This window comes from Manacus candei, unplaced genomic scaffold (assembly GCF_025592945.1).
Source record: "Manacus candei isolate 608988 ecotype Guabito, Panama unplaced genomic scaffold, ASM2559294v1 h1tg000056l, whole genome shotgun sequence".
NCBI lineage: Eukaryota > Metazoa > Chordata > Aves > Passeriformes > Pipridae > Manacus > Manacus candei.
Window position 1 is genome coordinate 1,767,231 of NW_026138104.1, and position 12,081 is coordinate 1,779,311.

Genomic DNA, 12,081 nt, shown 5'->3' on the forward strand with positions numbered 1-12,081 from the left:
TTTGTACAGTCCTTTTACAGTCAGACCTGTGCTTTATGATATTTTTCTTCATTTTTGTTACCTGTTTGTTTAAGGGATCTCTTATGGTGCAGGCTGTGAGGGAAGACTGAAAAAAACAGTCAGAAGAGATTAGAATGTTTGAGGAAACAATTAGAAGCTAATGTAAGGGGAGTGAGGGAAGGAGAGAGATGGAAGAGAAAAGAGTAAAAGATGAGAACTGTGATGGGTACCAGATTGAAACTGATGCAAGGAATACATTACTGGGAAAGCTGCTGGATAGACCACAAAACCCAAGGCAATATAAAACTAGAATTTGAGTTAGACTTTAGGATGAAATGGAAAGCCAGGAGTCTTGTATTAACAGCTGTGCTGCTGTGCTTGTCTCTGAAGGTTCTCTTCTTGAACTCAGCAACAGGCATATCCTGAGATATTTAGTTCTGGCTTCTGACCTCCAAATTGATTTACCACAATATCTTCCCCACCTAACTGGAGATAAAGAGATGATCTTATAAAAAAGACACATCATCACAGTTGCATGCATGAATTTCTCTCCAGCTATTACTCTCAGCTCTTTGCATATTTTTGTGTCACTTTTTGACCTGAGAACAAAGGGCTTTCAGTATATATATTTCTGCATTTTCACTATGTTTTGGAAAATTATCATTGCTGCTATTTACTTGAGCTATGGTTTTACACTCCTCACAGGGGATCCAAATTATGTACCTTATTCCCATAACAAGTAAATGGTCCCTCTTGCCTTACTCACTCCTCAAATCCAGATACCCTCGAGAATGGTGCTATTTAAATAGATATATAAATCAGAAAGATATTTCTTTTCTCCATACTCTGATAGGAAGGAATCTGGGGAGTGTGCATTCCTCAGTAGTTTCTCTTTGTTTTTATAATTAAGTATCTTTTCTACCACTCCGGCAAGAGAAAATGAGAGATATCTGGTGCCAATGAACTCTTGTACTTCCTTAGAATGCTGCAGTGCTATTGTTTTTAATATTTAAAGCTGCAATGTTGCCATGTAACGGGGGAAATAGCTTTTTGTGTTTAAATATTTCATGGTTTGTTGGAGTCTGAGTACAAGAAGAATTTCTTCAGTATGTTAGGGGCCTACCCTGACTTGAAAAGTTTTTTGTTAACCCTTGAATGTGTTAAAATTGGTCTGTATAGCAGGATTTGATTTATCACGAAGGACTGGGATCACGAAGGACTGGAAAGTAACATATTTTTTTTCACTTTTGTATAAGCTATGTTAATCTTTTTAATATGCTTTTCTATGTTGGAGAAAACCCTTCATTTGATATTGGAACTCTAGGTTAGTATTTCATAATGATGGCTTCTAAAAATATGTGCTTCCTTATAAGCCATTTCCTCACTGCAGACTTCCAAAACTAGTCAGTATCAGAAATAAAAGCTACGTTTGTGGGTATTGGCTACTTACTGCTACATCAGAGTTGCACATATTACTCTGAAGGATACTAGCAGTCTTGGAGAAGACCTACACTCCATTTACCTTCTGTGAGGTATTTTCACGGGGGCTTTTAGCTCCAGACACAAAACTAAATAGACTTTTTAATTTCCATTCCTTTTTTTGGTGCTTGAATATACACTTCATTCACTTTTCTGGAACAGGATCGTGTATGTGATTCCTTAAGCAAAATTTACTCTTTAAGTCCATTGCCTTGCCTTCAGAATAACAGACATGCAACAATTTCTTCTTCTCTTATAACCTGGAACTGTGTGTTTGTACATTGATAGTTCTGATGGTGAGATCAGAATAAGACAGAGGTTGGAAAAATCCATTTCTGGTATCAGTGATGAAATAAACTGATTTGAGTTAATCCCTGAATTACTGCAGTTTTCTGCTTGTCCTCCTGGCCCCTCAATGATTTTTATTCCATATACAATAAATACTGACCTCATCTGGGAGATGGATATTGCCATCTGCTTTGCACAGAGATCCTGAATGGTAGGTTTATTGTGAAATTGAGGAAGAGAGTGGTATAGAGTAACACCTTGGGAACATTTGGGAATGGTGACAGCGCAGCAGGGTGCACATAAATATTTAGGTGTAACAAACAAAAAATGTTCAAAAACTTGGAAAATTATCGAACTGTCCTCATGAGTTTCTCCAAGTTACAGAAATATTTGCTTAGAACGCTAACACTAATGGATATTTTAGGGGAAACCATAATTAACATGTTCAGAGATGGAAAAAAATGTATGGAGGATAATCACCCTGCTGACAAACACATTTGTTTGCTCTTTACATTAAAAGTTAATGATGTGTGTTGGCAAGCAAAATGAAGTACAGATGATGGTTTGAAAGCACCCATGCCAGATGTTCGCTCAACATTTGGTCTAGTTGTATTTCCATGCTCCATTATTCGCATATCACTCCCAAATGTTGTCTGCAAGGTTGGCCTCAGGGCTACTGTTGCAGGACATATGCTTCTCTGGGGTTCATGTCCTGCCTCGCTCTGCTGCTGGCAGAGAAGCACCCACCTTCCACTGGTTGCCCATTTCAAGCTGGAGTTTTGGCTGTCTCAGCCCACGGTTTTAGGTAGACCTCAAAATTTGCAAGTAAAAAATAGATTCTGTACTTGCTTACCCAACCCAAGTCATGAAGAGCATCATGGAGGGGATGTGGATGCGACAGGACTTTTGAATTTAATGTTAGCACATCCCTGGCATTGTGACTTGCAACCCTGAACCGATTATGTTCGCTGTCTCAGTGGCCTGGGGACAGGCATTTCACAATGCAATTCATGCAAGACAATATAACAAGGAGACATCCATGGCGCAAAAACTAGAGAGGAAAAACCTGTTTACTTTCAGCTTTACAATTTTCAATTTCTAGGCATATAATTTATTCTTTCCTTAAACATGCTCATAACTGCTTCCAGTTCACAGCCACAGATTTAGCACACTGACCTAGAATGTGGGAAGTCATGTTCAACTTACTTTTCTGCCCTAGGGGATGTGAATCAAGATCTGGACAAGTGACTTGGCCACTGTGTTAGTCTGAGATAAATGTACTGAAAACAGCTCTTGCTGCTCCACTGTGCATGGAAAAATTAAAAATTATTTGATCTAGAAAGGAAGTGACTCTCACAATGATTCTATATTCCCATGCTTACAATGGAGAGCAAAATCTGGAGTCAGCCATGTTCCAACAAATATTCGTGATAGACTTAAAAAGCATTTAGATATGCATTGAAATATGGAGAAATGAAATTTCTGTCTTTTTTGTCCCAGATGAATGCCCCAGTTGATAAACTTCAAAATCAGGCTTTGCTGTCTTTATCTATTAGGTATCCCTGGGCTAGTACACCAACAACCCAGATGGATTTACAAATGGCAGTTTTGTCTGTGCAACCCACAGAGCAAAAACAGGGCCTCATGGACTAACTTGTGTCACCTGGTTGGAAAAGTGGTGTCTAGCCCGGCAAACTGAAATTCTTGCAGCCCCTGCAGGATGGATGGGCCTGGTATAGAAAGTTCAACGGGATACTGGGCCTGCAAGCTTCTGTCATGGCACAGGTCCCCCTTGGTGCATGGCAGGACCAGGCAGACTCACTCACTGCCCCCGACAGAGGTTGGTGGGTTAAGACACCCAAGTGCCTGGTACCACTAGAATTGTACTGTGGGATTTGATTACCAAAAGTGAAGCTGTCAGATAAAAAGATGGGAGGTGAGAAGATATGGAAAGTGCACAAACGAGGGGGAGCTGCTTTGGCAGAAGCTGAGATGAGTAAGTGTGAGGGATTGTGGACTTGGGGGAACGCTAAGCAACTAAATACCCGAGAAAGATGGGTTTAAGATACATTCCTTTTTTCTGCCTGCCTCCTGCCTCTTTGAGAGCTTCATGTGAGCCCAGTGGTACCACTGGCACAGGGTGGTGCACTGAGAGAACAACCTCAAGGATTTCACTGTCAAGAGGAACAACAGCTGCTCCTTGCTTTCAGGTTACAAAGTTCCTAATGGAAAAGGCTGTGCCTCAAATTTCAGATGATCCCAGAAAAAGTGAGCCAGACATATACATCTGAGAGTAATATTTGGCCTGTTGTGCTTTGATCCTTCAGTGAATATTGAATTTTAACTATTAAAAATACATGAAAAGTATTCAACAGCAATCCAACATCACCTTCACCACAAAAAATAAACCTTCCTCAGTTTTGTTGCTTTCTTGAAGTTATAAATATGTCAGAATATGTGCTGAATTTCTCCCTGTAAAAGAGCTGAAATTTTGCTTTCTGCTAATAATCTTCTTCACTGTAGTGATTACAGAAATTTATATACTTTGGCAGAGGTTATCTGGAAGTCCAAGTCCAAAGGCATTAGTCATACCACAGAAATGATAAGCATTATTAGCCTTTAGTTTAATTTATTAAGTAAAATGACAGTCAACAAAACAAGGAAGAAATGGCCTGTGGTTAAAACTGGCATGGACTGACAAGTTACATACAAGCAAAAACTTTGTGAAGCAACAGTGATAGAGTAAAAAGTGACAGTGCACACAATTTTCATTCCTGATCGAACTATTTTGATGATGGCACATGTCTGCACCTGCCAACATTATTTTCGATTAGTCCAGTTGCCACAAGTGGAGTTCCCCCTATGGAACCCCCAAACTAGGTCACCAATGCAGGATGCCGAGAGTCCTGGGAAATTTCGGGTTCATGCATCTCCTCCTCCAGTTTAACTTGTTTTGAAGGACACAGCTGTTGTGCTCTTGCCCATCCAAAAATAATACATAGTAGGACTACCATGGTTGCTCCATGGGAGAAGTTAAGCTGGAAATTTGAAGAGTAGAAGATGTAGTACACAGATTCATAATTATTTAACTTTAATTATTCATAGATAATTCATTGGAGGAATAACCTTTCCTGATTTGAAATGGATTCATTTTACCAGTCTTTGAGTAGCAGAAACTGACTACATTAAAAAGAAGAAAAAATAGCCCATGGTACTTTTCCAGAGGAGACTTTGTCAAAATCCGAACAATTTCACAGGAAAATTAAAGTCCATTTCTGATATCTTGATAACCTAATAATAATGTTTTTAAATATTCCTTTCCAAGATGAAACAAACGTTGAAACTGGAATTCTACTGGGGACAGAAATTTCATTTTCCAAACAACCATGTTAGAAACTATAAACTAAAGGAAAATTAGATAGTCTGCTTTTATTAAGACAGTCCCCAAGTAACACAATCTGAACAGACTCAGTGGTAGAGCTGGTCTGGAATGATTTGATGAAACATTTTTGATCTGAAAGTAATAGCTAAAAGTAATCTGAATGATTTTATGGAAAGTAGTCAGTTGAGAAGAATTTGCAGTAAAATAAAGTCCAAGGTGCATCAGAAAACTGCTGGGCTTCGTACCAAATTGCCTCATGGTTTGCTTGAAGGACAAACTTCAATATGTGGCTTGGCTGTTCTTCATGAGAAATCCCTCATCCTAGGTATTCCTGGGCTTTCAGGGGTTTACTCCTACTGCAGTCCTACCATAAGGTTGCTCATGAGATATGAAGTCCCAAAAACTGCGTTTCCTGATCAAGGCCATAGTGACTCTGCTTTGTACCGATGAGAAGACCCAGGGCAAGGAGGAAAAGTGTGGCTGCTTCTCCTCTGAACTCTCAGTTCCGTGAGGTGATAGTTTGTCCTGAGCTAAGGATCTTTGCTGAAATACCTGCTTCATTTCTTGCTGTCTGACTCACCTCAGCTCCCAAAAGCCTCCATGAGAGAACTGGGCAGCTGCGTCTCTATTTTATTTCAGGAAAACAGAGAAGTACTCACTTTTTCCCAAAATAACACAGTTTACCGAATGATGTTTACATTAAGATTTTCTACTTTTTCTGCTATATTGGAGGCTCACTGGGTGTTTGGGATTTACAATAATACAGAAGTCCTGAGTTTAAAATAGCTTTACCTCATGGTCTCAGGGAAGAAATCAAATCCTGCGGAAGAACACCCCACCCAGAGAAGTTGCTACCTATCACAGAGTTTTCTAACCCAGGAGTTTCCATCTTTCCAGAGTCAGAAATTGAGATATTTCTTCTTCAAACAGAGCTATAAATATCAGCTATTGCTAGCAACCTAAGAGAGAAGAGTGACAATAGGTCAGTCTTTCCCTACATATCTATTCATGTCTATGTTAATTATCTCGTAGATTTATTAAAGTCTCATGGTGTTACAAGCATAGAATCAAAGTTCATTAGAAAGACCACCAAACACTGTATGAGTTCAATCACCAAAGTGACTCAACTGTATTTCAGGAAGTCAACTTTTAAGTTTGCTTTGCTATTTTAATAGCAGACATTGCTGGAGCATGATAACAGCAAGCTCAGGGACTGTAGGACTGGATGCAGGTGTGTCTGTGGTGTGGAACTTGCATGACCTGCAACTCTACCTTAACCAGATTAATCTTGCAATTGGTTTGAACCTGATTTTGCGTTAGATTTCCTTTCTTATAATTACTGAGTAAACTAAAATGACTGTATACTTGTGCAAAAATATCCATTAAAGCTGAAATAAACCAAGCAGTATTTATGGGATCAACCATAATAACAAGTCAAGTTTTTTTTCCTCCACTAACAACAAAATATATCTTCCCCTTCACCCCACACAAACCTCTATGGCTCCATTTGTAATTGACCATTGCTGCTGTTTGTTACCCCTGGAAGTAAAATATTTGCTATAGATAACTTTGACATAACCTAGGCCTGGACAAAGTGAGGTTTCCTGATAAACAAACATAGATGTGAAAAAATACACCAGCAAAGACAGTCTGTGACAGATGTTCAAGCAAAAACTCATGGATCATATTAGATTTACTTACAATTAAATCTGAAATTTGCATGTGGGTGGTAATTTATCTGGGGAGACAAAATCTGAAACAGGTCTCTTACCACAACACCTGCAAGGAATATCTAGCCTAAAATTCAGTTTTCCATCTGGAGGGAATAAAAAGGGGTGGGGAGCAGAAGCTAGGCCTAGATAGCCCACACAGACACATTTCAGAGACCAAATTATATCAGCCAAAAAACCTGGAGCTGGGACTTTGTGGAGGTCCAAGCCTACTGCTGGTTATATTTGGGAGTAGAGGAGTGTAGGTAGAAGCTGAGGTCTTTCAGCAGATGTACTGGCACACTCACCACAGCATTGCAGAATTGTGTCAAGGGAAAATTATTCATCTCTGGCTCTCTGTCTGAGTTTTCAGTAGCTGAAACTTTCTGCTTGTGAAATATTTCCTTCGTGTGTGAATTGCCCTCTTCTGCTGCTCTTCTGAACTTCCATGCTTCGCCCAGTACAGTCTGAAAGACTGTATGAAAGTCCTATAAAATCAGATGTGTGGTGCCAGACAATGATTTGCCAAACCTCATTTATATGAAAACTATCTCAATATGGTTACTGCTGCGGTGATCCAAAGCAGAAAGTAATCTATTCACAAATACATGTATTCATCCACTATACTTGTCTTTGATGGGTAGGTACCAGTAATTTAGCAAGTGACATGTTCTGACATTCACTTCAGAAGTTCAGCCTGTCTCAATGCCACAGCAGCACCAGTAATATAAAGTACACTGACTTTCTCTCTAGAGCAACATTATTTATGCATGACACAGAATAATGCCTAACAGGAGCAATGAAAGGAAGAAAAGTGCAACGAGCTAGTGTGTATATGATATGACCTTGTTAACATTTCACTGCAGCATAATCTTTTTGTACTTTCAAGCATGATAAGTTAATGCATGCCACTGTGAGATGCATTGGAACTGACAGATAGACATGCATTTTAAAAACTCGGTTCAGCAACTGTCACTTTACCATTAACCAAAACGTATAAGGGACTGAAGAATGATGAGGAGAAACCTTATGATAAAAATCCTTCCTTGTATTCCCCAGAATACATGCAAATACCCTGCAGCTTCCATCTGGAGAATTTGATGAGAATAATCTAAATGAGAAATGTATATTGTGACAAACAACTGAGAGTTTAATCACAATTCTGAATGTTGGCATGAAAGGTTGATAATTTCTTCTGAATCTGAGGACTTGGTACCCATGTAGAAAACATCCAGACAGGGCTGAAGAAGGTGGTCTTGGAAAAAGTTATATAGCTCAAGCTGTGTGTATATTTAATACAGGATCTCTCTTAGGAATAAATCTGGAAAGAATGAATGGCATGTGATTAAGACACATATTTTTGAACTCTATCACTGTACAAGCTTGCTTAGATTAGGGATTTTGAAACTGGCAAAGCATTTTCTTCACCACTTATGTGACAAAGAAACTTGACTAGAGTGGGTTAATTGTGTCAAGAGGATGTTGAATGACACAACACAAATGTCTGGTATTATTTGCTTGATCCATAATATACTGCTGTCAGTTCAGGATAAAAAACTGACAAAGACAAATTTTTCACATCAAATACTATACAGACAGAGAGCGACCCTGTTGAATACATTTGGGGTAATTCTGATGGCTTAGAATCTTTGGCAAAACTGCTTGACCTTTATGTAGTAGAAGCAAGATTTAGATTTTTTCGTGTGTGGAGAAAAATACTGTCCCATGGAACAAGTAGTGCAGTCCTGACTGTGTTCTTCCCATGGAGTAGCACCCTTCACTTTCTTTTTCAACCAAAATGTACTAACTGAAAAGTAATAAATGGTTTTTGTAAAATCCAAACTAAACCTCAATTGTAAAGACAGCATTAGCCAGCAAAGACTTCTTCTGTGAAGACCACCCTGCTTGCATGTCAGTTTTAAATAGTTTGAAAATCTGTTCACTGTCTTGCTTCTATTCAACAGCAACTCCTGCCAGAAGACCCAGCCATTCTGTCAATGTATTGTATGGTAAGTCCTCTATGTGATGTTTCTTCTAGTCTTTTACTTGAGTTTCTCAGACACTTTGTAACATAAAAAAATACTACTCTTCTTCTTCTTCTTTGAATCACTAGAATGGTTCTTGATGAAGCTCTGGTGTAGAACCAGATTTTTTCCCAAAATTTTGTAGCATTTGAGTACTGGTGAAAGGAATTGGTAGTGACATGGTATTTGAAGATAGCTGGAAGACCCTTGAAAGATGAACAGCTAACTATCCAAACAAACTACCGTGGTCCTAAAGGGGACCTAGGGTTCCTTTGTGTGCTAGGGATATGAAATACTCATTAGAAAAAAACCCAAACAAATTTTCTTAATTCTTTTTTTTTTTTAAATATAACTTCTGAGGAGTAATTGAAATATATGTAGTAGTAACTTTTTTTGCTTTAATAATGACGAATATGTATGTATGTTGAACATTCAAAAATATACTTAAAAAAAATAAAATGAGAAATAGGACACTACTGTAGAGAGAGGTTAGCTACCCATGAAAGAAAAAGTAATTTTCCCTGACAGTTTCTGTATGAAATAGAGGGAGAAAAATAAACCGGAAAGCATTAACAGTATTGTCTTGTAAACCAAAGGAAATGTTAACCATATAGGTCTGAAACAGTTGGTCTCGGGCTCTAATACAAAAAACCCCATATTTCTAGATGAAAAGCTTGAAAATGTATGTAATATCCCTATAGTTGCATTCACAGTAATGTAGTACACGCAGTGAAGTGTTGTATGCTAACAATAAATTTGGCCCACAATATATTTTGAAATTATAGCTATTGGAATTATAGTTGCCATAACATTGTAAAGTTTAGTTACACAATAAATGCACTGGAAATACCTAATCATTTCACTCGGAATACTGTTCATGTTGAAAGTGGTTTAAATCACTGAAATTAAACAGCAAATGCAGCAATAAAGTAAATCCGTAATAACATCTTTTTAGACATTATTCCATCCTTTTCTCTATTTTCATTCTAAGAGAAAAAAATTTCCTGTAATTTTTCTTATATTTTTCTCAAGGGTCTAGTTTTTCCATCCCAAGCCTTCCAAAAGGATTGAAGGAAGGATTAAGGAGGATGTCTTTCTGAAACTCTTCAAACTCTTTTTCATGACCATAAATTATGAAAGAAAATTTGTTAAGAAGTCCAATGACATAGACTGTTTTCACAGCAAGAATCATATCTCTTTCAGGCCAGTCTTAGACTGAAAGAAAATAAGAGGGAAAGGGAAAAGAAAGGAAGGCTAACACTGGCTCCAGATCATCTATGAACTGCACTCGTAACAGTTGCCCCTTTATCAGGAGACCAGAAATGAGGCAAATGTAAATTTCAGATCTGGATCTGGATCTTCCCTGTTTCTTTTGTATTCATGTCAATGTTTTCTTGTAGTTTCATTGCACAGAGAGGAATCTGTTGAAAAATTTCCAAACTCCATGGTGATGTCCTTTTGCGTTTGGCTTCCAGCTGCAAACCTGAATCCACATTTGACCTTTAAAAGAATTTGGGATAGTCTTTAATTTTTGTTCTGCCTTTGGAGGGTGTGCCACTCCCCATTACGATCACAGTTGCAAATAGAGCACTTCATCTGATCCGTTTGTATACAGCAAGATGCATCTTTCATGCAACCATGATGGACATACTTAGTACTAACAAGTGGAAGGCTGGCTTCTTTTTCAAGTATTCCTCAAGTAATCCCCAATCTTAATACAATTTAAAGATTTTTTTCTATTTTAATAATTATATTAATCCCAAGACAATTACCAAAGTCAAAAAAACCTTTAATAAACAATTTTCACAGAAATGATAGCTTCCAAATATGGTGGAGATACATTAAAGATCTTAGAAAAAAGAAACAAGTATTTGGCCTCCATTAATCTTTTGAAGTTTCTCATCATCATTATTATTATTAACTCAGTGAAGTCAGTATACTAAAGGAGATATAAATGTTAATAATTGTTTCCCATCAAGTGTTTTGTTTTAAAACTGTATATCATACATATCACCAGTGATGGATAAAGCTCTAGAGGTTTCGACATGAGGTCGTTCATATAAACAATTTGCAGTTCATATCTCTATCTGTTTTTTTCTGAGATTGGAACCAGACTAAAGAGGAAACTTATCTCCCTGGAGAGATTGAGAAGTGTCTGTGCTTTCAGAATAGAGCAGCTTGGTTAAAAAATGACGCTGATATCTGAAAGAATCCTAGGACTTGTTTCTGCAGAATTAAAAGCAGCATTCATTTTCCCTGTTTTCATATTAGAGCAGTTCTGTGCCAAACCTGCCTTAATCACTTAAACTGAGCAATGTTTTGATGGCATATGAGAATCATGATGAAACATAAGTTCCTTCCACTTTATTCATCCCCTCTCAATTCTCCAAGTTCTTCTCTTCATCCGGTTCCCTTGAAAACAATCCCTGTCTTCAGCAGCTTCTTCTTAACTCTAGCACTACACGTCTTGCCATCCTGGGTGTCTACTGCCCTTTCATTTTTGCCTCTCATTCGATTCTCTGACATATGATGCTGAGCCCTACCCAAAACTCGAGGGAGTTGCATTTAATTTTGCACAGAGGTCAAAGTGGTGAATTTTAAATCCAGATCCAAATCTGCAGTTTCCTGTGTCTTTGGACTCTTTTGATACAGCTTTCCAGCTTTGGCACTCCCATGCTTATTTCAAATAAACATTTCCCCAGTGTGTGGGAGTGCTGTTGTTTGGGTCAGAGAACTGGAATTCTGAAGTCAGGAACTCATATTCTCCTAAATTACTCCCTCCCTTCATGGTCTTTATGACTAGCTGTTAACTTGTTTATTTAAATGGCACTGACACAGGGTGTTTCTCTTTTTTTTATGCCAACTTGACACATAGTTGACATAATTTTTGAAAGCTCTGTTTATCTAATTTAGAAACCAATATCACTTTGAAGCTATGAAAATTGGCACAGAGTGTCTTAGTTTGGCCTCTACAAAACTGAAGCATATTAAGTCAATGGCAACTTTTGAAAATGAGGTGTTAATACATTCAAATTATCCATCATCTACCTAAATAAAAGGCATATTTACTAACCTCACAAAATAGGGTTTGGTTGCTTTTATTTGCAGACCCAGCTGCCTTCCCAACCTTCTTATCTTCCTGACATCCAGATGCTCTATTCTTCCAGTCACCGGGAGGGTTGTCAAAGGTCACAGCCTG